The sequence below is a fragment of the Amblyomma americanum genome, chromosome 2 (assembly GCF_052857255.1).
Source record: "Amblyomma americanum isolate KBUSLIRL-KWMA chromosome 2, ASM5285725v1, whole genome shotgun sequence".
In the NCBI taxonomy this organism is placed as follows: Eukaryota; Metazoa; Arthropoda; class Arachnida; order Ixodida; family Ixodidae; genus Amblyomma; species Amblyomma americanum.
Genome location: NC_135498.1, coordinates 105,803,657 through 105,828,577, shown reverse-complemented (window position 1 = coordinate 105,828,577; position 24,921 = coordinate 105,803,657). Strand labels below are relative to the sequence as shown.

General features: G+C 50.2%; 1 pseudogene across 1 annotated transcript; it reads right to left on the bottom strand.

Moving 5' to 3' along the window:
* Nucleotides 1-81: 81 nt before the first annotated feature.
* On the bottom strand, nucleotides 82-24,921 carry LOC144119969 (testis-specific serine/threonine-protein kinase 3-like; annotated as a pseudogene). Its single transcript, XR_013312418.1, has 7 exons — nucleotides 24,748-24,921; nucleotides 22,521-22,912; nucleotides 21,308-21,668; nucleotides 3,274-3,442; nucleotides 3,102-3,194; nucleotides 2,196-2,361; nucleotides 82-269 (listed from the first exon to the last, which is right to left on the bottom strand). The product of XR_013312418.1 is annotated as a testis-specific serine/threonine-protein kinase 3-like (transcript).

The following is a 24,921-nucleotide window of genomic DNA, read 5'->3' as shown; positions in this document are numbered from 1 at the left end:
CACGATGGAGGCATATCATCTTAGACTGGCGGAGACTTTTGTGATAAGCAGAGTATTATACGTCACCCCATACTTAAAGCTTCACAAGGCAGAGAATGAGGAGCTGGACATGGCCTGCGCGCCGAGCGTGTCGATGCGGAACAGGAACTCGCCGAAGATACCCTCGTGCGAGCCCTCGTCGGTGTCGCGTTCGGGCGCGTGGACCACCATCAGATCGCAGCACAGGACCACGCAGTCGGGCGGCAGCAGCTCGCGAAGGCACCCCACCACTGCGCGACAGATAGAGGGAGAAAACGCGGCGCCTTCGGGCCCTGTTCGAGAACAGTCATTGCGCTTCCGTTACAGCAAATGGCGCTGCCCGCTTTTTTACAACTTCCGATTATGGAGCGCTTGTGTGCCAGCGCTGAAGGCTGGTTTTTGTTTTTAGAGCAAGAGCTCTGCCCCTTGGGGTACAACTTCCGATTTTGGATCAGCACAAGACAGTGACATTCAATGCCTCACATTGTCAAACCGAACTTAACTGTGGGGTGGTGGTGTGGCCAAACCTACGGTAGTATAACCACACGATCATGTGACTATAACCATTGCATACCTGCCTTAGACCTCGACCCTTGAAATTTGATTTGAGACAGAGAAAACCATGCTTAAGAGAGCTTTCGCTCGTAGAAATAGGTTCAAGCCACGTTGAACCCCAGCTATTTTTTTTCATCACCAACATTCTCGGTCAAAACTTTTGAATATTGATAAGTTGAAAGATATTGTTATGGAGATATTGAAGCTAACAGTCTATTATTCTAATGTGTAAAAATTATTTCTTTTAACGCCTTTCCATCGATCGCATCGAGCGTCAAGTCTGCCATAAAGAAAGCCAATAATGAGCGCTTTTGACGACATCGAAAGCGCTAAAAACCAAAAATAAAGAGTGCCGTTGGGTGGTCTGCGGATATATATATATTGTTACACTAAAATATTGCATTCTAATATAAAACTGCGTTCATAAACTGTTTCCTGCTCAAAACTTCTTTTGGCCAGAATTTTGTACAGACAAAGTATACTCGTACTGGTCATATAGCATTAATTATACGCACCCAGAGCATGACTATGACGAGAGGTTTGTTTTAAAGAGAAAGCTTTACTGGCCGTGAACTTCCAATTTCGCCGTAGCGGGGCTTCGAGGAAGGACATGACGTCACAACGCGCCTCGCTGCGAGTATATTTCTCGCTCCCTAGTCCCTACTGCGCATGCGCCACTAGTAGCACCGAGCCACAGGTGTTCCGCCGCTGCGCAGCGCCGCTATTTTCCTCAAAATCCAACTTTCAATTTTCAGCTTTCTTTCTTCTTTCCCTCCCTCCTTTATCCCATCCTTTACGGCGTGGTTCGTATGTCACCGCGATATGTGAGACGGTCACTGTGCCATTTCCTTAATTCAAAACCCAAACAGAACAAGTGAGCCGACGGCGTTCATAGAGTTCATTGGCGTTGACAACTTTGCAGGGGCCGTTCATTTTCACGAAAGAAAAAGCACACAACCGGCCCCGTGGGTCAGCGGAGATCTCAATCTCGCTTTCATGTACGTGACGTTGGTGTCCAACTGCAAAATCCTGCTTTGATTGCGTTCCTCACACTGGAGAGGCAGCGCGCCCTCCCTGCCACCCTTGTCAGGTGGCATGCAATTAATGGCTGATCGAGAGAGATTGATCACCAAATGAACGCTGCGGCCTAGCTATTGCGGCAGTGACGCATGTCAACCACAACGCTGTCAACGCTAATGCATTCCGGCCACATCTCTCTCTCACCACCGCCAAATGTATCAAAGCACGAATAAGGCGTCCACCTATCCAGAGAACCAGTTATGCACCCTTCCTTTGCTCAAAATCATCGCCGTCTACAACAATGTCAACGCCATCGCCAATGACCACAGTGAACGCCGACATCTTTCGCTATGTATATCGTGGATTAGCTGAGCTAATTTACATTCATTCTCCTAGTCGTGGTTTCTCCATCCCTTGATGCATGCACTGCGCCGATAAGAATACTGTTGAGTGAAAGCGTCTACATCAGCAGCCAGCCGGCTGCATAGCGCCCAATTCTTAAAGACATCGCAGGGTGAGACTTCAGACCATCGAAAACGCTGCCGCGAGGTTCGTTAGTCCTCGCATCGCGGCCGCCATTAACAGAGGCCCTGTGTACTTACCCCTCTTGTCCTCGTTGAGGTCTGCGTGGCACGAGATGAACACGAGGGATGGGTGCATGCCGGCCATCCTGGGGATGTTGCGAAATCTCGCAAACTTGGGGCAGAGGGAGTCCACGCAGGAGTGCACGATGGGCGCCGGCGGTATAGCGTGCAGCTCCTCCGGTTCCTGCGCACGCGCACATGCTCGAGAAATACATAATTTCACAGCGCGTGCAACGGCGCGCATTGTTTCGCGTCGAATATGGTGGTTTCTGGCAGCTGGTTGTCAGCATTAAAAACGGGATGGAATCATAGCTGCCGAGTGTTTATTCAAAATTACCACCTGCGGTTGTACCGGTGTCGAAGCACTGCACAAGTATTGAAATCCGACTCAAAAAGATTAAAAACTTGGAGTCAATCAATGGGGTAAAAACTGGCTGAGACGTTGACCACAGACTTTCGATTCAGAAATCTAAGGCCCAAGCCCTGCATCATACTGATGTCAAGACTTCGCAAAGCTAATTTATATATAGGGACGCGCTGATTGTCGGAAACTCGGAGACACGACGCTAAAGGTACTGAACTAAACTGCTCAATACTGATAAAAAATGGGCCCTACCGCTAAAAAAATGCTACAAGGCGCCCCCCCCCCCCCCCCCCCCCCCCGGCTCAAAGACGTCGTTCCGATTTCTTGGCAGAGACGCTGCTCCGATTTCTTGACACAGACGCTGCATCGATTTCATTGATCAAGCTGCAGGCTACGCTTCGGACCGCATGAGCTCTACCAGTGTTTTCACTTCAGTGGTAGGTTACAGAGCACGTTACACAGCATGAAAATTGCTCTTAGCTCAAAACGCGAAGTCCCGGCCCAAATCTGCAGCGATGACGTGTCGGCTGAAAAGCGCGAGAGGTCGAAATGGAACTCACCTGCGCACGGCAGACGGAGACTGAGATCAGCTTCCTGCGCAGCCGAGGCAGAACCACAGAGCGCCACAGCCGGGACACACGCGTGAACAGCTCCTGCGTGTCCAGGAGGCCGAACACGCCCTCCGCCGCGAAGTTCTTTGCGGCGGGGACGTGGCTGACGTTCATGGCGAACGCCCGTCGTCCTGTTCAGCTGACCCTGTCGCAGAGACGTGCCTCTCGGATCATTCCAGAGCTTCTTCTGATCGTGTTGCTCGTCCCAGCGAGGTGGCGCGTGCTTCAGCTTGCATTTCTTTTCCGCCTCCTCCCTCACATAATGCCTCGTTGAGCGCGGCAGAAGTTGGCTGAAGAAAAAGAAAAAGAAAAATTAATTATTTTAAAGTTCGGCGACATCACACAAATGAAAAATATGCTGGTTAAAAATGCTTCAAAATTGAAAACTGGTTTTTTAGGTAAGAAAATAGCGCAGTAATTGACCTTTTGCGAAAAAGCGAGCGCCACCTGTCGTGCAAACAGGGAAGCTCCGCAGGCACTTTGTTGGAAAGGGGTTCCCTACCAAACATGTGCAAGGCAGCGTTCAGCAGTTCCCATGCGCTTGTTTTGTTGTTTTAGTGTTGTTTCTTTGACGGAATCGTGCGTCTGCTAACGAATAATAATAATAATTGGTTTTTTGGGGAAAGGAAATGGCGCAGTATCTGTCTCATATATCTTTGGACACCTGAACCGCGCCGTAAGGGAAGGGATAAAAGAGGGAGTGAAAGAAGAAACGAAGAATAGGTGCCGTAGTGGAGGGCTCCGGCATTTCTATTTTTAGAAACGGGGTGAAGCGAAGAGTTTTCGCGTTGTGGCCTGAAAAACGACCACATATGGCAATACCTGCACTCTGCGACCTCAAAGGAACGCCAAATAATAATAATAATAATTGGTTTTTGGGTAAAGGAAATGGCGCAGTATCTGTCTCATATATCGTTGGGCACCTGAACCGCGCCGTAAGGGAAGGGATAAATGAGGGACTGAAAGAAGAAGAGGTGCCGTAGTGGACGGCTCCGGAATAATTTAGACCACCTGGGGATCTTTAACGTGCACTGACATCGCGCTGCACACGGGCGCCTTAGCGTTTTTCCTCCATAAAAACGCAGCCGCCGCAGTCGGGTTCGAAGCCGGGAACTCCGGATCAGTAGTCGAGCGCCCTAACCACTGAGCCACCGCGGCGGGTAAGAACGAACGCCAAATAACCAAAATGAAAATGTGCATGAATGTGCGCCTATGCGCGTACGGGTCATGGAACAATATGATGGAATGCACTTTCTTCAAGGTGGTGGTTGTGGTTGTTGCTATGAATTGGGGATACTGGTCCCGACTATGGTGGCCCTTTGGGCATCACTCTTGGTGACCAGGGGAGGGGGTGGGGGATGTAGGGGGGGGGGGGGGATTTTTCCTAATCCGCACAGACGTTTCTTTGCGCTTCCTTGATAGGGCAGGAAAGAGAGAGAGAGAACCTCTTTAATGCAAAAACAGAGAATTAAGCCGGCGTTTTTAAATCACTGCATGCTATTCTGCGCGGTGGAGAGAATTTGGGGAATAAAGGCGAAAGGTGAGCGGTGCGGAGAAAGTAAAATAAAAGAAATAAAAAACTGAGAAGATAAAATTCAGCCATCAAATGCATATTAAGGTGCATCGGCGAGTAATGATGTTACATATGAAAGCATGAAGTGCATAGTCCGACAATGGGCCAAGGAAGTTCACTACGTGATGAATGCATGAACATGCAAGATGAAATTAAAGGTTGTCAAGATGTCCAATGTCCTTTGAATATGGAAATATAAACTTTCTGCTAACTTTACACAGCGCCTTTTGCCGCTGGCCACATTTACCGGATTAGTAAACGACCCGTTGTACTATCTCAATCACGGCTCGTGCTGATACGGCAGAGCGTTGTTTTGCCGTTGTCATGCTCCCGCTGTTCAGATAGCACAATTTGACATTGTAGCATTTATGGTGAACGTCCATGCTAGTATCTATCATTCGGTTTTCACCGAATACGCATGTGCGTCGATGGCAAAACTCCTCTAGAACGACCGAGCTGTGCGCACTTGGAAGCAAGCGCGAAATGTAGCAGAAACAGCCGTTTCGCAACGTGCTCGATGCGAGCATTACTATCCCCACCAACGCCTTCGTCTTTTGCGCCTTGTATCTCGTCGCGGCTTTTCTCACGGCCAAATCTCGTTGTTGCAAAACACGTGGTTAGTTTAGATAGAAACGCGTAGCAGTTACAAGGCAGTTACGTGGTAGTTACCGCTCACATCGGTCGCCGCACCACAGCGCAGGAATGCACGGCCGGCTCAAGTTTTCCAACCAAAACCAAATCTCCTACAGAGGGCGCTGCCTGCACCTTCACCGCGCATGCGCAGAAACTTTTCCGCAAATGGTTGTCTCCCTTGTCTAGGTGGACACCCGAACCACGCCGTAAGAGAGGAAGGGATGAAGAAGGAAGTAACAGAAGAAAGGAAGCAAGCGACGTGGTAGTGGAGTTGCTCCGGAATAATTTAGGCCACCTGGCGATCTTTAACGACCCGCCGCGGTGGCTCAGTGGTTCGGGCGCTCGGCTACTGATCACAAGTACCCGGGTTCGAACCCGCCTGCGGCAGATGTGTATTTATGGAGACAAAACGCTAAGGCGCGCGTGTGCTGTGCGATGTCCGTGCGCATTAAAGATCCCCACGTGGTCGAAATTATTCCGGAGCCCTCCACAACGGCACCTCTTTCTTCCTTTCTTATTTAACTCCCTCCTTTATAGCTTCTCTTACGGCGCGCTTTATGTGTCCGCCAATATTTTGGACAGATACTGCGCCATTTACTTTCTCCAAAAACCAAATATTATTATTATTATTATTATTATTATTATTATTATTATTATTATTATTATTATTGTCCTTAACGACGCACTGACATCGCACAGCACACCGGCTCTCGCGCACTCACACTGTCGCAACGTGTAATGATCCTTCGCGCGCGCATTGGCTGCGTGTGGCCCGGGCAATGACGGGAGCGTCACGGAATCGCGACGAGGGATGTGTGTGACGGATGCGGTGCTGTGGAAACACTAGAACACTTGCTCCTTCACTGTGCCGCGTTCGCCGATGCTCGTTGCGATATGCTTGCGGCCTATAGTGCACTGGGCATACTACGAGACTGCCTCAAGACGCTATTGTGGCCGCAGGGCAGTGCGCGCACTCGTGCATGAACCTTGGTGAGCATCTGTACATTCCTCGAACACACTGGCTTTGCGTCCCGTCTGTTCTCCGTCAGGTAGTTACACGCAGTGACCGAACGCTCCGCGAGTTCTACCTTGAACTATTAATAACTGGACGCCCCACTCCAGTTGTCGCCAACACAGTGCTCTGCGAGTTTTAATTCCGCCAACATGAACTAATCACGCGCACAACCTGGACACATTTTTTATTGTTTAAATAGTTTGTATATATTACCTCTCCCCCTATCCTCTCTTCCTATATCCTCACCTCTTTCATTTCATTTCTCCACTCTGCCTGCTATCCTTTATTTCCGCTGCCTCAGCTCAGGTGTTTCAGTATAGATGGTAGATGCCGTGACTAGCAAAAATCTCTGCCTTCCTTTTTGCTCTTATTTTAATAAAAACCACTACCACCATCAGGATTGAAAATACTCAAAATCAATCATGAAATGAGGTGCGTGACTGTCACCAAAATTCCTACACACATGTTTGTATTTTTCGCAGCATACGTGAAAAGTTAGCATGTCGCTGAGAAACGACACGTTCACTGCCTATGGACCTCCTGCATGTTTGTAAACAAACGAGGTGGCGCTGCAGTCGCTAGCGAGCTCGTGGTAGGCAAAAGGTCGGGGAGTGGCGTCGCGGATAGGTGTTGTGCGCGGGTTTTCAAGGCTTGTAGGCGCGTTTCCAGTTTCTGCGAATCATAGCAATGGTCGATGCTTCCAACTTAGTAATTTGTCGAAGTACACGAGCTCGCGTTGTCCACGTGCGGCCTATAAAGAGAAATAGTTCGCCACTCGGTATTGTATATATGGTTAGTAGTAAACATGTAGAAAGCGTTCCTGCCATTTATTTATGCGCTAGTCATTGAATAAAACAAGTTTTGACACTCTGCACTAGCCGGAATGATTTTACTTCGGGACAGTATTGAGGGGAAGTGCTGGCCTTGTTTCGTCGGAGCAGACATGCGCTCACCGTCTGCTGACATACGTACGTGTCGCGCTGCGCAAAAAGTGGGGACAGCGTCGTGTCCCCGATCTCCTGTCTCGCTTAGCGCTGTTATTAGCCGCATGACCACGCACCAGCCAGGCCGACTTGTCCTCTTGTTAAGCTGGTCGATTTGATGAAAATTTTTGATTTCTAGAATTATTCTCTTTCCCAGCCCTGAAGTCTAGTTTCGTGACGAAAAATTATAGCAAAATATTGAGTACAAATTTATAAATTACGCTTTTTAGAAGTGTGGTCGTCAAAAATTGTGAGGTAATTTCTTTGATTTCAGTGCCGCATTTCTTTGACCAAAGCGAAAGCGAAGATGCCATAAACGAGGGAATAAACTTTAAGGTTCGTTTTCTGACCTCTCGCATTTTCTGCGACTGGATCACTCACCTTCGTAATTCGCATGAAAATCAAATGATTCCATTTGTCGCAAACTATTCCTGAGACGTTGAGGAGCGTAATAAATCTCTCGATTTTTTTCCCTACACGTGCAGTATTGTGTTAGTTATTTTTTGTAAGAAACGTTTTCACGTAACTATGCATGCATAAGTACTGATCATATAGAAAAAGAACTAATCGCGTCATCATACCGAACAGGGCTTCGTGCACATGCTGGCATAAAAAAACTGCGCACTATCTACTCAATTATTTGAGACCTAGCTTGGGGGGACTTGACGACAGTGTTAATTATAATTACCCAGAACTCCACCAGGTATAGCTATAAATAAAAGGAATGAGTGAAACTAGCGTAGGAATTTCATATTTGCACCAAGTTTAGTTACATATCGCATGCATGAATAACGAAAACACTTTTCATGCCGCGTCCCCACTCAATCTCGCCACGTGTCTGTTAGTAGCACGCCTGCGGCTGCTTCTTTCCAAACAAGCTTCGCGATCATGTATTACCTCATGAAACATGACACATGCATGATGCAATGAAAAAGCATATGGCGTTTAGCACACTTAAGGTACGCTATTCTAAGCACACCAACGCGACCGCGCAAGATTGACACAACGTACCAGACTTGTTTCTGCTCGAATGAAATAATTACGTCGTCATATCAAGAAACAGTTTCAAGTAAATATTAAATGTCACAAAACGCGCCATTTACACATGGTGTGCTATTAACAAAAAAACGCATTCCTTGAGGGCGAGTGAACCTGTCGGCGCCCCGTGCACTCCGGCTCAAGGTGATAAGTACGTGTGCAGCTACATATGTCTTTTTTTTCCTTGAGCAATTATCAGCCTACTATCCTGAAGTTCAGGTGAATGAACGCAGTAACTTACATGCTATTAAGTGCATTGAGTGGCAGTGCCTATCGACTCCCAGACTTCGCGCTTTACTACCGTGGCCCAATGCCTGTTAGCCAGTTTCCGAATGCGGCATTTATGCGCGAGAAACCTATCGAGGCTAATTTAATATTTTTTATGCTACTACGTGGATCCAGCAGTGACGCAGCTGGTCAATATATGCTGCTTCTGCAGTGCACAGGCTTGAAGCAGCCGCCGGTAGCTGCGGCAGCTGCTTTGCCTACCATGCGAAAGTCGCTGCTAACATCAGCGCCACCGCATCTTCGTGACGTCGCGGGGTGAAGGAGGTCCATAGCGGTGCTGCAGTGCGGCCTCATGGAGCACCTATATACCTGAGCTCATGGCGCTGATGCGATCTAAAAATCTTGTTAAATTTTGTAGTGTGCAGTAGACCACTCAGAGTTCTCAATAATAAAACATTTATTTGTACAGTCGGCTACAAAAATTAACGTGGTGGTCATTTTTCCGATATTGACAAGGCTGCTGAATAGCTATCGTAGCTTTTCATCTCCCTCTCGCGCATCATATCCCACATTTCATCATCCTGTAATACATCAACCCTTTCGTCCTGTTCAACAAGCCTTCGTAGTATGGGAGGTATCGTCTTTTCTTATCATGCCTTGGCCACATGCAAATAATCCAAATAACATGTATTATTCATGCCATATGGCGTGCTGGTAGAGTGAGAAAAATAACTTTATTAGCACCCGTCAGCCAATATGACGGAAGTCAAGTCACTGTAACTCCGAATCATTCTGCCCGTAGCCGACAGCCGGGATCTCTTGGATTGCGGCTGCAGCCATGGCCAGACCGATGACTTGACTCTAGTCTTGTTCTTCCCGGTTGAGCGGCAATGCCTTCCAGGTATATCTACTTGTGTTCGGCTCTCCATAGCTATGGGAAGTGTACACCTTGTGGGCCAAGTCCGCAATTCCATCGTATTACTTGCACCGAGGGTCAAACACCTCGGAGTGCCATCGGCTTAAAAGCTTCGGATTCGGAGAGACTCCCGTTTGCAGTTTCATCCATGCTACCTCTTCTCTCTTGGAAAGTTTCTTCTGTACACTTGGGTACGACTGACATTCCAACATGTGTGATGAACCAGTTTCTTAAAATGGCCCTGGGTCCACACTGGGCATGAGGAGATTGATGCACAGACTCAAAAATGATTTTGAAGTGATTTAATTAAAGCATCTGGCTCGATGCCGCTTACGGGACAGAAGCTGGGCTCGTCGTCGCCGGGGCTGAGTCAGCGTGGTGTGGCACGGGCTCGATGAATGGCTGGTTGTCTGCAGCGGCCGGGCTGGGAGTTCCTCGTGGCGGTGCTGCCCTCGTTCTCGGCTGGTCGTTGGATGAGCTGCCAGGCGTGGAGGCGCGTTGGCGAAGGTCGAACGTTAGCGACGGCTAGACCCCGGGCTCAGGTCAATGCGCAGCCTCAGTCTTCTGCCTCGCTCCGTCTCCGGCCCTCACGTCCACTCGCCCCGATCGCTCTCCCCCTTCCTCCCGTCGGCTTCCGCTTTTAAAGCCTTTGCCTCTTTCTTCAGCCGTGGCCGCGCCTTTGTCCACTCCCCCGTGGCTCTCGAGGGGTGCATAATGACGGGGACACTCAAGCGTCGTTCGACAGGGCCGTCGACGGTTACCATATATGGTCATGTTTCTCCGCCACAACCAAATATGGTCATGTCTCTCCGCTGCGACCCGACGTCAGGACGGCGCGGCCAACCGTCTCCAGGAAAAGTCACTGACCGGCTCGCCGTGGCACCGGTGCATGTGCACGAATCGTCACATCCGCTCCTTCTTAAAAGGCATGTTCATTGAACATTAGGAATTCGTCATACACACACACGCGCACACACACACGCCGCGCTGTTCGGGACAGTATCCCGCACAAGTCGCTCCTTTCTTCCCCACGAGCACCGAGCCAGAGCGGAGTTTCAGAACAATTCTTCACCGTAGATACCACTCGAGTGCACAATATAAGACCATAATTAACAGTATGTACAACATCTCAAACAAGAGAACGAACAAAAAATGAAACTAAACGAAGCGCACTTGTAATGTACAAAACAAGGAAATGTAGTCTTAGCGAGGTACCTCCCTGTCCACTACTCGGTTACGGAGGTAGTACCTAGCGGCTGGAATACGTCTGCCACATTGGAATGCCTCCTCCTCGAGAAGGGCGCCTCCGAGCTGCGACTGCATGAAGTGTTCCAGTTCATCACATGGACTGAAATTTTTGTGCCGGCCGCTCTGACCGCTTTTCTGCAATGCAGGGTTATTTACAATGGCGGGCTCCGTGCGAAGGTTATCTTCCCCCTCCTGTTCCCTTGAGGCAGCCGTTTCAGAAAGAGGCGAGCATGTTGGTGCTTGCTTTAACCGGTTAGCATGGACCACAGCGGTTGAGGCCCCTGCGATCTCCCGAATCCGAAAATTAACCGGCGATAGCTGCTCTACTATGCGGTAAGGTCCTTTCCATTTGGGCGTTAACTTACGGGCAAGCCCTGCCTTGACCTGCACACACTCAAGGTATACGCGGTCTCCCACCCTGAAAGAAACCGCCCTAGCCCTAGTGTCGAACCGCCTTTTTCTTTTGTCGGCTGCTTCCCGTAATGCTTCGGCTGTTACGTCATGGGCCACTTGCAATCGAGACGTCAGTTCGGCTCGATAATCATCTAGTGACCCGTATGGCACCCGTCTCTGTCCATCAACCACCGCATTCGGTGTGTCTGGGTCGCGACCGTACAAGAGGTAGAAAGGGGAGTCACCGGAGCTCTCGTGCACCGCCGTGTTGTAAGAAAAAACAGCAAACGGTATCCAGAGGTCCCAATCCTGTTGGTCTCGCGAAACATAATGGGATAACAGTTTGCTTGCTGTTTGATTAAGCCTCTCCACAGCACCGTTACAAGCCGGGTGGTAAGGGGTGGTCTGTCTTTTGTCAATTCCCAGAAGGTTATACACATCTTTCATCAACCTCGACACAAAGTTTGACCCTTGATCCGTTAACAACTGCCGCGGAACGCCGTGCCGCAGAACCACTGTTTCTACAAAGGCACGTGCCACAGTTTCTGCTTTTTGGTCGGGCAGTGCTGTTATCTCAGCATACTTCGTTAGGTGGTCAACGCACACCAGTACATATTTGTTTCCTGTTGTCGTAGTCGGAAGTGGGCCTAGGATATCCATGCCAACCCTCTCAAAAGGCGTCGAGACTTCCTCGAATTCGTGAAGGGGGGCCGGCCTGCGGTTTTTCGGAGTTTTTCTTTCCAGGCAAGAACGGCAGTTAGCGCAGTACTCTTTAACATCTGAACGCATGCCCTGCCAATAGTAGTAGCGCTCCAACCTCATTTGCGTCTTCATTACTCCAAAATGGCCCGCGTATGGGGCATCGTGAAAAACCCTCAAGACGTGCGGCACCATTGACTTTGGTACCACCACTCTTTCCCACACCTGGCTAGCCTTCCTTCCTGACCGCGTAGGCCGGGTGCGCTTTCGTAGGGTTCCTTCGTTGTCAACAAAGTAACAATTGTCGGGATCCCGGGCGATCCCCCCAGAAATGGCATGAAATGTTTTCTCTAGCCCTTTGTCCTTTCGCTGCTCGGTGCGGAGATCGTTTGTATCTATGGCCGGACAAAACTCATTCACGGTGCGTACCAGGTTAGCTCGACTTAATGCGTCCGCGTTAGTGTGCACCTTGCCTGGCTTGTGTTCTATCTCGAAATCGTATTCCTGAAGTTGCAGATTCCAGCGCGCGAGGCGCGAGCTCGGATCCTTCACGTTTAGAAGCCACTTAAGGGGTTGGCAGTCGGTCACTAGCCTGAATCTGTGGCCATAGAGGTAGCACCGAAAGTGCCGCACGGCCCAAACCACTGCAAGACACTCCCGCTCAGTGGCACTGTACCGCTGCTCGACTGGACTGAATTGCCGGCTCGCGAACGCGATAGGGTGCTCCTTGCCGTCAAAATTCTGAGATAGCACTGCACCCGCTGCAAACTTCGAGGCGTCAGTCGCTACAATGAAAGGCTGGCTGAAGTTTGGATATCCTAGCAAGGGAGCGGTTATTAATTTTTCCTTTAGTTCTTCGAACGCCACCTCTGCCTCCTCCGACCATACGAACTCTATGTTTTTTGCTGTTAGTGCAGTCAGTGGCTTTGCGATTCGGGCGAAATCTCGCACATGCCTTCGGTAGTATCCGACTAAGCCAAGAAACTCGCGAACGCCTCGAACTCCAGTTGGTCTAGGGAAGTCGCGGACGCTACTTAACTTTCCCGCTTCAGGTTCTATACGCCATCTGCGGAAACGATATGTCCAAGGTATTTGACCTGCCGCTGTAGAAGTTGGCACTTTGAAGGTTTCAATTTTAAGCCAGCAGCTCGCAATCTGACCAGCACTTCCTCAATGGCCTCCAAGTGTTCGGCAAAGGTGCTGCTGTAAATTATTATATCGTCCATGTAGACGAAGCACCTCTTTCCCAGCAAACCGGCCAAGATTACGTCCGCAGTTCTCTGCCAGACTGCAGGGCTGTTAACAAGTCCCATCGGCATGCGTCTCCACTGAAAGTGGCCAGACGGGGTGTTAAATGCGGTTTTGTCGACATCGTTTGGATCCATTTCGATCTGCCAGAACCCCGATGCGAGGTCGACAACTGTCAAATACTTGGCTGACCCAAGCTGCGCGAGGGTTTCCTGCACCTGTGGCAGTGGGTAGGGATCTATCCTTGTAATGGAATTCAATCGCCGGTAGTCTATTACCAGTCGAAATGAACCATCGGGTTTCTCAACTAGAAGTGCCGGTGCCCCCCACGGCGACTTGGAATGCTCAACAATGCCTTTGTCGATTAGCTCTTGGACCTGCCTATCCATTTCCTCTCTTTGTGAGTAGGGAATTCTATAGGCCCGTTGGTACACTGGTGGCGAGTCGACAGTCGTAATGCGGTGTTTAATCACTCCGCACTTTCCCAGGTCTAGCTTCGATGCAGCGAACACATCCGAGTAGCGCTGCAGGAGACCCTCAACTCTTCCTCGCTCTTTGCAGTCGATGTGAGAGAGGTCAAACTGCAGGTTCCCTTCTTTTCCTTTCCTTTCATTGACGAGGCCCGTAGTGCAAATCGGGGTACCCTGCTCATCTACCTCAGCCGTGGAGAATGTAGCTATGTTTTTGTTTTTCGGCAGGTGAAGCTCTTGTTGCGAGTAGTTACATAAGCGGACGGGAACTCTTTTCTTTGAGTCAACCGTGACCAAACAGCCCGCCACACTCAGTCCCATTGCGAGCCCCTCTATAGGTTCAACGACTCCTATGTGTCCCTCATCAATCTGAGCTGACATCGCTCCCACACAGATTATCTCTGACCGAGGCGGCACCACTGTTTCTCTCGTTGTCCTAACACTAACGCCCGCGTGTGTTAGCGAGCCCTGTTTCGCGCTCTGTTCCCCATAGTCCACTCGTGCAACGTACTCGGCCTCTCGATTTGCTAATGGGACCAAAGCCCCGCGACAGGAAAGGCAGTTCTGGCTTAATATGAGATCGATGCCATGCTGCCGTAACAGTTCCTGACCTACGAGGCCCGATATACCATCCGGCAACGACACAGCATCGGAACAAATGTAGCTGGGATGGTCGAAACTTTCGTTCCCGATTGTGAAGCGCAAAAGGTACAGTCCTCCCGTGCCGAGGTCAGCTCCTGTGATGCCCACGAATCTTACTTTCGGAGATTCTCGGGCCTCATGCACCTGCCTGTCTCCCTTCCTTGTCGGCAGATCAAAAAACTTTTGCTTAAGGAGCGTTATCCGGGAGCCAGTGTCAACCAACAGATTGCAAGTGACCCCGTTTACCACGAATTTGGCAATCGGGCAGGATTCTCCAAAAACGCTTACAATAGCACAGCTATTACTGCTCTCCCCCCCAACCGGCTCGGCTGCGGGGGACTCTACGCGTTTTTTGGCACAATGTATCTTTGTTCCATCCCCGTGTTGGTCGGCGCGCGCTGCTGCCCATTTGGCGTACCTGATTCGCGGTTTAGCTCGGGACAGTATCTGGCAACGTGTCCGTACCTTCTGCAAGCATAACAGCGAACCTGCCTCCTTTCACGGTTCCGGAAATTGCCCCTGTTATTTAACTGTAGGCCTTCCGCGAGGAGCGCCTCCAGCCGGTCTAGCCTATCGGTCAACTGAGCAACATTCGCGTCGGCGCTTGCACTTTTTGGCTCTGTTAAAAGCCGCACCTTCTCCTCACTGGAGACAAGCAACTCATTACGCTCCTCGTCTACAGCTGCCTCTACCGCTCCTTCAAAAGTAGACGGCGCCTTAGACAGAACAAACCTGCGCACCGGATCCCTCAAGCCAGTGATGAACTGGGACGTCATCTGCTCCAGAAACAGCTCTCTGGCGTGCTTTTGCTTCGAACTATCAGGCCCCGGTTCTCGCGCTAGGGTTTCGTTCCCAAGGAAGCGAAGGCGGGAGGCAAACGCGCGTGCGTCTTCCCCCGGCTTCTGCCGAGCGTCGAGGAACCGCCTGAGCTTTACGCTAGAAGGTTCCCTGTCAAAATATTTAAACGCTAGCTTTTTAAATTCAGCCAACGTGCCCGCCTTCCTGACTCCCTCATCTCTCCAGGCAAAATCATGTGCTGCCCCTGACATGCGGCATTTCGCCATTCCCAGCTGTTGTGCATCCGTTAACCCGCCCATTTTGCACACCTGCTCCAACATGTCAAAAAATTCAACAATAGACGGCCCCTGACCGTCGCCAGTGAATCTCTCCACCATGTTTGCTAATGCAAGTACGCTTGCCCCAAAGGGCTGTGCACTCGAGTGGGCTTCTTCCATATTAGACCAAATATAGTCAGTGCCTCAAGCTCCTCTCGCCGGGGGTGCAGTCCAGCTTTTGCCCAATGATTTAAGTGTGGACCTCACTTCTGACACCAATGTGATGAACCTGTTTCTTAAAATGGCCCTGGGTCCACACTGGGCATGAGGAGATTGATGCACAGACTCAAAAATGATTTTGAAGTGATTTAATTAAAGCATCTGGCTCGATGCCGCTTACGGGACAGAAGCTGGGCTCGTCGTCGCCGGGGCTGAGTCAGCGTGGTGTGGCACGGGCTCGATGAATGGCTGGTTGTCTGCAGCGGCCGGGCTGGAAGTTCCTCGTGGCGGTGCTGCCCTCGTTCTCGGCTGGTCGTTGGATGAGCTGCCAGGCGTGGAGGCGCGTTGGCGAAGGTCGAACGTTAGCGACGGCTAGACCCCGGGCTCAGGTCAATGCGCAGCCCCAGTCTTCTGCCTCGCTCCGTCTCCGGCCCTCACGTCCACTCGCCCCGATCGCTCTCCCCCTTCCTCCCGTCGGCTTCCGCTTTTAAAGCCTTTGCCTCTTTCTTCAGCCGTGGCCGCGCCTTTGTCCACTCCCCCGTGGCTCTCGAGGGGTGCATAATGACGGGGACACTCAAGCGTCGTTCGACAGGGCCGTCGACGGTTACCATATATGGTCATGTTTCTCCGCCACAACCAAATATGGTCATGTCTCTCCGCTGCGACCCGACGTCAGGACGGCGCGGCCAACCGTCTCCAGGAAAAGTCACTGACCGGCTCGCCGTGGCACCGGTGCATGTGCACGAATCGTCACACATGTAGTAATTAAGGATCTCCTGACACGTAATAAGCTCTTCACCGAAATGGAGGGGCCACTCGCAAGAGGCACCACTGAGATCCCGGAGAGTAGGGACAAGTGAGGGCCGTAGTGGAGGGCTCCGGAATAATTCCGACTACCTGAAGATTTTTAACTTGCGCTGAAATCGCACAGCACGCGATCGCCTTTGCGATTCGCCTCCATCGAAACGTGGCCGCTGTGGCCGCTGTTGTCGGGTTAGATTCCGGGTACTCTGTATCAGTAGCCGAATGCCCTATAACCTCTGAGCCACCAAGGAGGGAGTGAAAGAAGGTAGAAAGAGGTGCTGTAGTGAAAGGCTCCGCAATAATCTCGGCCATTGGGGATCTTTGACGTGCAGTACCGCACAACACAAGGGCGCATTTTGCATTTCGCCTCCATTGCAACGCGGCCGCCGCGGTCGGGTTTAACACGGGTACTCCGGCTCAGCAAACGCAAAACGCTTGCCATTCTCGTATTCCGCGGCGTCTGCATATAAAATACTTCCTATCAACCTTTAAACCTAGCCTGCTGGGCTCTGGCTCTGTCCCTACGTGTGCCCTCGTTATGCACCGGGTGCATATTTTGGGGCAGCAGAGGTACCCCAGCTCCTTCCTGACCAATTGGGGAGATTTTTGCGTGCTCCTGGAGCAGATCCGGAGCAGATCCGGAGCTTCTGCTCCAGCCTCTCCAGAACACTGCGACTCCTGCGACTGCGCAGTGGTCGCCGGTATTGGGATGCTCCAGCCGCTTTCATGAGCTCATCCAGAGTGTTAGATATTCTGAGGCTCAAAGTGTGGTTAGTGGACGTGTCTGGGGAAGTGGTGGGCAGATTGAGCTCATGCTTCGAACGAATTAGGAGTCGTGGAGGCATATCTAGAGCCCATCGGGATCCGGTGTTCTACCGGAAAGTCGGAATCCCTCTCCTCGCCGTCGATGTTGTCGCGCAAGAATAGGAATTCGAGACGTGGAATGGACTCAAGAATGAAGGGAAACGTCATTCCTATGGCGGTGAGCACCTGGGACTGGAAATTCAGGCGGATATTCTGAGCTGATGCAGAGACTCGAAGCCACCACGAGCCAAACGCGCACACTTCTCAAGAGAATAGCCAACAAGCACACTGGCACGATGGAGGCATATCATCTTAGACTGGCGGAGACTTTTGTGATAAGCAGAGTATTATACGTCACCCCATACTTAAAGCTTCACAAGGCAGAGAATGAGGAGCTGGACATTATTATCAGGAAGGGGAATAAAACGGCCCGTCCCCCAAACACGGAATAATAAAAATAATTGGTTTTGGGGGAAAGGATATGGCGCAGTATCTGTCTCATATATCGGCGGACACATTAACAACACCGTAAGGGAAGGGATAAAGGAGGGGCTGATAGAAGAAAGGAAGAAAGACGTGACGTAGTGGAGGGCTCCAGAATAATTTCGACCACCTGGGGATCTTTAACATGCACTGACACCGCACTGCACACGGGCACCTTAACTTTTTTCCTCCAAAAAAACGGCTCCGCCACGGCCACGCTCCGCCACGGAGCTCAAGGGCGGCCACGAAGCTCAATGGGTGCCACGCTGAAGGCTCGAAGTGCTATCGTAATGCAGCTATCGATAAAACATAAGTTTACAATTGTCATTTATTTTCTTTCCAGCAACAGGCCTTGTAGGGAGGTTTCGCGGGTTCTCGCACCGGCGCCGACGCAGTACACGTTGTATTAACTCATCATCCGTGGCGACATCTAGACGAAACTTAATGGGCCAGTAGAACAAGGCCACGGAGAAATTGTGACAAAGCGACATAACCATGCATGCCCCCAAAAAAAGATAGCAGAGACCCTACCAAAACCGCGGTCCAAGAAGGAAGGTATTGCGGATGTTATGTGGTTCTTCAGGAATAGACACCTATAGCACACCGAGAACCGTGTTACCGTTACTGATACTGGAGTACCGGGAGCCCGCGCGCAGTGAGCATGCGCAAACCGCCTTGACGGCGCCAGATGACGCCAGCTACCTGCATTGCAGGGCCGGGACCAATCAGCGCGTGCTCACCGGTTGGGGGGGGGGGGGGGGAGGGGGGGGAGGGGGGAGGGGTTGGGGTGACTCCCGGTACCCCCGTAACGGTAACACTTTGCAGTGTAGGCTGAAGGTGTCTGATAATTGCAATACCAGGAGAAGCTACTTCGCCTCCCGGCAGTATAACTGCGTGTGCCTCGCCTCGCCTGTTTATGTGCCGATAGATGATGATAACGGGGTGTAAAAGAATGAGCACCTGCCCGGACAACAAACTGTCGTACGCTTTTCCGGTTTCGTCAAGAGTGACGACACAGACTCTCTTCTTTCCTTTCTTTCCCTCATGGCAAAGCGCTTGAAAGCGATACAAAGCGCCGCGGTGCAGCTGCTCTCTTATCCACAAAGCGCCTGTCAAACCAGTTTGCCATAGCCACAAGCGCGCAGTGTAACTGGTTGTGCGACGCATATAACGGTACAACTTTGTGGTCGAAAGTGAGCACTGCATCCGACGAGCGGGGAAAGAAAAAGCAACGGGACGAGAAGAATGTCAGCACAAAGAGGACCCGAAAACACCAGTGAAATCCATTGAGCACAATACCTATAAAGCGTCTTTAATGATGATAAATGAAAATTACTGGTTCAAATATAGGTTTGCTTACGAGGGGAAATGCGAAAGCCTTTCCCTGTCCTCTTCTTCAGTTTAGTATTTTCTCTATTTTGTTTTTATTTAGTATTTATTCACTTTTCTGTGGTTTCGCTTTTTATCTTTATTTAGTTTTCTTTTTATTTTTGTTGTTTATTTATTCGTCTATTTTTATTCTTAGTATTCTTATTTTTAACTTTTTGTTTCATTACACACATCCTGTTAACAATTGTTGGTTGACAGTTCGTGCGGGCAACTTCCGTCCACGCCACTCATGAGCCAAGAAAGGCCTTAAAACGAAGATGGTAAGCATCCAGTAACCGTGTGCGGAACGATGTCTTTCTAGGTGTTTCCAAGCTTCCCATAACGCATCTAACTTCATTCGGTTGCGCGAAAAAAATGTCCTTACCGACTCCGTACAGCCTCCATTGAGCAAATCTAAGCAATCCCACTGATATCCAGCATGAAATAACACAATATTTGCAAAGGCAATGAATGTGTGTTCTTAACGCGACAGCGTTAAGGGCCCCGTGTCGCAGAAAAGCCGGTGTCGTCGGCGTCGGCCGTGAGCGAAAAATCCCAGAAGCATTAATAAATAAAACCCAGGAGGAAGGCGGCGCCCACCAAACCACTTCCTCCTCCTCCTCGCAATGTATGCCACTGCCCTAACAGATAGCGGGCGACGGCAGCTCCTCCCACTCGTCTCGTTGGGGCGCAGTGGGGCCGTGCGGGGACACAGGAATCACGCGGTTAGCGGCGAACTACGCAGCGCACATCCAAGGCGCGCTCAACGCGAAGTTTGCGGCATGCTGCCCGTTCGTTCGGCGCGGAAGCTCTGCTTCAGCAAGGCGCTTGGCAGCACTTTACGCGCTTTGACGCTCCGCGCGTCCGTTTCACCGTGCGTAGCAGAGCGATTTGTCTAACGGGCAAGGCGTCGCGCCGAACGGGTGATGGCGTTCCGTGGACTCTCTGAGAGCGCAGCGACACGCTGTCGCTTTCCACTCTTAAAGGCGAAGCTTAAGCGTCCTCCAATTTTTTGTCGTTTGGTGGCCACCTATTTATTTCGACGCTCCAAGCAATGAAATATTAGTTGCAAGTCAGCGCCCGTCTGTGTGTCTTCCTTCTGCCCGTGTCCAAGTTCGCGCCCTTCTTCAGGAAAATGTCGTACCAACTCGCCCAAGCATCCGTTTTAACAACCTTAGGCACCACTGCAACCCACAGGGTTACTACAGCTCTCGCTGCATTTCACAGTGCGGAACAGCGCGGTGTTTTCATTTAGCTCAACGACAGAAAAAAATCTACGAAAAGAACGCATGCAACAAAATTCCTGGAACTACTGTCGACTCGCATGTAAAAGCTGACACATTCTGCCTTTTTAGGCGGGAAGATTCAACAGAGACCTCTTGGATTTTTTGGGACTGCTACACTGACCAGCATCAGGGTCGCTTAAACTAGCATTCCCCTCAACTTCGCCAAGCGCGCCAAACTCGCCCCACGGATCCGTACCTCTCACATGAACTCATCGCTCCAAACCAAAACCGTTATACTGTTCCAAGATAAGACGCAGTCTAGCCTGTATCATGGTTCTTGTAAACCAGCGCAACGGCTCGAAGCCAAACAGAAAGGGAAAAAACACAGCGCTGAACTCACAACAGAATAAATTTATTCAGGGCACCATGCAGTGGTTAAATACACACTGGTATCATAGATACCAGCGTGTGTTTTGCCCCTGTTTGGCTTCGAGCCGTTGCGCTGGTTTACAAGAACTATGTCTGACCAGCTCGCCCACCAGTTGATGATTTATAGCCTCTATGAGAATTCTGTAGGAGGAGACCAGGCATTCCGTCGAGATTTCTGAAAGTGGTTTGATAGCTAGACACGCTGTTGGCCTGCTCGCGTATCCACCCACACATGCTGCTTTTACGGATCGCCACCGCTATTACCGGTGTAATAAACTGTGACTGTGGGTCCCCATGGTCATGCTTAGATTTATGGGGGAGGAGAGGATGGGAAGCGTGTACGCCCACCACTACCTTCCCCCGAGCTCAAAATTTTCCCTCAGAGAGAGGCATACAAGCTCCAACTTATCTTGACTAATTCCAAGAACAACTGCGCGAACAGCGCGGTCCACTGCGACAGTTGGCCACAAATTCGCTGCGGCCTTTTATTCTCTGCACAGATGATGTTTTGCGTCAGATGTTTCTACGAGACATCAACAGGGGCTCGTTGCATAGCATGCCTCTAACAGGAACGAAAGAATATACCCTTTAGCCCGTCTACGGGTTTAGCAGCATGTCCTGTCTGAATACAACACCCATTAGGTTCGTAAAGCAAGCTAGCAGCAAGCGTACGGCACTCACTTGAGCTTCCGCTTGATGCGTTGCTTGCGCATCCAGGGGTGCTTCGTGGCACGTTGCACGGAGCAGCGCTACAGCACGTACGGCTCGAGCAGGTGCCGGATGAGGTTGCGACACATCTTGGTCAGACCGTACGAAGGCGGGAAGCTGATCTGGCGGCTCATCTGTGCGCGCACCTGCTGGAACGGGTTGGAGTCGTCGAAGGGCAGCTGTCCGCACACCATGATGTAGAGGATGACGCCCAGGCGGCTCCACGAGTCGTAGCGCTTTGGCCGGTAGGGGATGTTCTCGATCACTTCGGGCGCAGCGTACGCAGCGCTGCCGCAGAACGTGCGGCTCAGCAGCTTGCGCTTGTAAGCGTTGTCGGCGCGGGCGGTAATGCGTTCGAGTCAGAGCAAGCTGAAGAATCTCACACAATGCTCACAGAACCTCATTCTCCATTCCGCCATCTTAAACTGTCCATAAAACCATGCACACCAACCAACCAATTTATTTATTTATTTATTTTCTAAGCCCTGGGATGTACATTCTGTTAAGCGGCGGCACTGCCATCCCTGAGCGTGCTGTCTGCCCGACCTGGCTGACCACGGACTGTTGCCGCCCCTGCTCCTGAGGTCCCAGTGCCTTCAGTTAACTCCGTCTCACAATTTATTTATTGATCTATTTAAGAAATACTGCATACGTACGATGCCCAAGCAGGCGAGGTCAGTACAATAAAGTTAATGCATTAGCCAAACAAAAACAACACATCACAGAATAGTATATTGAAAATTACAATGTATAAGCAAAGCACGGTTGAACATACTGCAATTCAACTGTTGGGAGATGAACATGGTCTAACTTGTCTTTTCGGCACGAAAAGCAGTGGAGCTGAAGATTTCCACTGATGTTCGGTTCAGAAAGTGCGAGAAATTCGTGGAAGCACGCGCATAAATAATGTAAACAGCAACGCCTCAAAGTAACTTCGTAGGGACGACATGAACCTTCAATTACACTACCACATAGTTGCACTGTAAGGGCGATAGCACGACGCGCCACGGTGAATCCTCGTGGCCATGGTATACCCCCCCCCTGTTCTGCACAGTTTGACATGAATTGGTTCTGTTGCTATGCTGGCATATTGAGGTAAGCCAAGGTCAGGGATCAAACCGACACGGCGATCGACTTTTGCATCTGGTAGAGCTATCCCTCTAAAAAAAGGAAAAAAGGCTCTCGCGGGTGTGCCGGGCGAAGAAGTCGGCCAGCTTGACCTGCGTCTTGGCGCTGAGGAGGATGTTCTCGCACTTGAGGTCTCGGTGGACGATGTTCTGCCGGTGCAGGTAGGCGACCGCGTCGCATATCTGGTCGAAGTAGTGGAAGGCCTTGCTCTCGGAGAAGCGGCCGTCCTTGGTCATCTTGAGCAGAAGGTCCACCTGCGTGGCCAGCTCCATGACGACGAACACCTTGCGCTTGATATCGAGGATGTCGTAGACGCGGATGATGTTCGGGTGCTGCAGCTTGGGGATGATGGCCAACTCTCGGGGCGGGAAGTGGTACACATACTCCCGCGGGGCCAGGTGCCGAGGGATGATCTTGACCGCATAGCGCTGGTCACCCGTCACGTCGAACCTGTGTCCGGTGCCAGAGAATGAGCCCGGCAGACTGGCTCTGAATCAATGTCGCGGAGATGTCGAGCTTCCTTGTTTAAGCTATTTCGGAATCATTCCACTCCGGGAAGAACTCGGAGAAAGGAGACCAGAATGGCTTTGAGCCCAAAACAAAACAACTAATAATATTTTAATTGCCGAAGCAGAGGTCATGGCATGAGAAATTTTGTATTAGGTAGCTGCGGGATAACATAAACCATAAGCGTTTTAATGTGCACGTGAATCGCCGCACTTACCAATTTCCGCGTTTCGGCTCCGTCGAAATTAATTTAATCGTATCGGATTAGATGGCAGTCCCGTATTCAGTAGTAAAACACCAGGTACAAAGAGCCACTGCGGCAGAGATGTTCAATGCCGTAACCGAAAATTTCCTCAAATAGAACCAAAGATCCTTGGTTCGGCCCCCCCCCCCCCCCTTTATTTTGCAGCCGCTTGAAAACTTCACCATTTGGAAAAAAGTGAGACAATTCCGGTTCTAAAAGTTATCTCAAACTCCGTGAAAACTACCTTTTCGCACATTTTTACTCCTAAAATTCCCAACAAGGGGGAAATTCCCTGAATGGTAATCACTTCACTACGGTGAGTAAGCAGAAAAGAATTGTGCTGAACGCAAGCAAAAAATTCCCTTATGTTAAATTGTCACGACACAAGCCCCATCTCTTTCTTCTTTCCCAGTACAACCTTTGTCTTATCGCCGGGGCTCACGTACCCTGGATTTATGTTTTTATATTTTTTTGCCATATACTACGCACGATAGCATCCTGAATATAGCTTCTTTGTTCGCAAGCCGGCATTGGCAACTGCTGAAGATGCAGAATAAAACTAAGGCATTGAAAATCGACCGGCCCGAGACTATATCAGATGTCACCAACACAAATGTTGTGGCTTTAAGTACGCAAGAAGCTAGAACAGTTTAAAGAAAACCAAAATGATCGGGAAATTGACATGATAATGAGAGCCAGTATTATTCACATCGTTTTCAAACGTCACTCATTCAAGAGATTAAACACATGGACAGGAAATAAATAATTATGTTTGAATTTAATTACGTCCCGAATCACCTCATAGTATTTACCTTTAGCAAAGCAATGTTTTAACCTGCAGTCCTTTGAGCCGGATAAGAATAGCGTGGAATCAAAGAAAAATATTTTTTTATATTGCCTTTCCTGATGGCACAACAGCGGTCGCATGAAGATATTGTCAACTGCACTGATCTCAATTCGCTTAGGAGCAGCGCTTTTACTCCGATAAACAATGTTCTCAAGAGAGTCAGCAACGCATTCGTAGAGACGACTAGTACTTTCTACTGTCATTGTATATATGAATCGGTTAAATAAACGCAGCTTTTGCTTTGCCTCCCTAAGACAGTGGAAGAAAGTGGTGCGAATTTCATCAGGCTCATGAGAGTTCTCCATTTTAATAAGTGTTTAATTACAGAAGCATTTTAATGGAATGGCTGATCTTGATCAGCGTTTTCACGCTTGTTTGTAGAAGGAACCAATGGAAAACTACAACATCTATGATGTGTTTTCGCCGGCATAGACTGTCTCCAAAGTAGGGAGTAGCCCAATGGCTGTAAACTAAAAGTGCAAGGCAGCTGGTGCTACTGTGCGTAGCCTGAACGGCCGCACCGATCTACAGCAGCTAATGAGACTTCCTGTATGAGTACCAGCAGTTCTATCAGAATGCAAAGAACCTCTTGATTGCAAGATCCGTTGTCATCTTCTACAAGACAGACCTGCTTTCTGAAGTATCTCGTTGCTGCTGCCAGGCAAGCGTGGGCTGCATCATGCCCACCTGACTTTAGAGTAGTTCCCTTGGCCAATTGTGCGGCCCAGGATGTAGCCGGCGAGGGCGAGGAACTGCTTGGAAGTGGTGGCTCACGGCGGGCGGACTAGCAGACCTCGCGGCCATGCCGCTGGAGTATCGGGAAGCTCCGCTCAGCTCAGCGGGGGCGCCGCCATAACAACT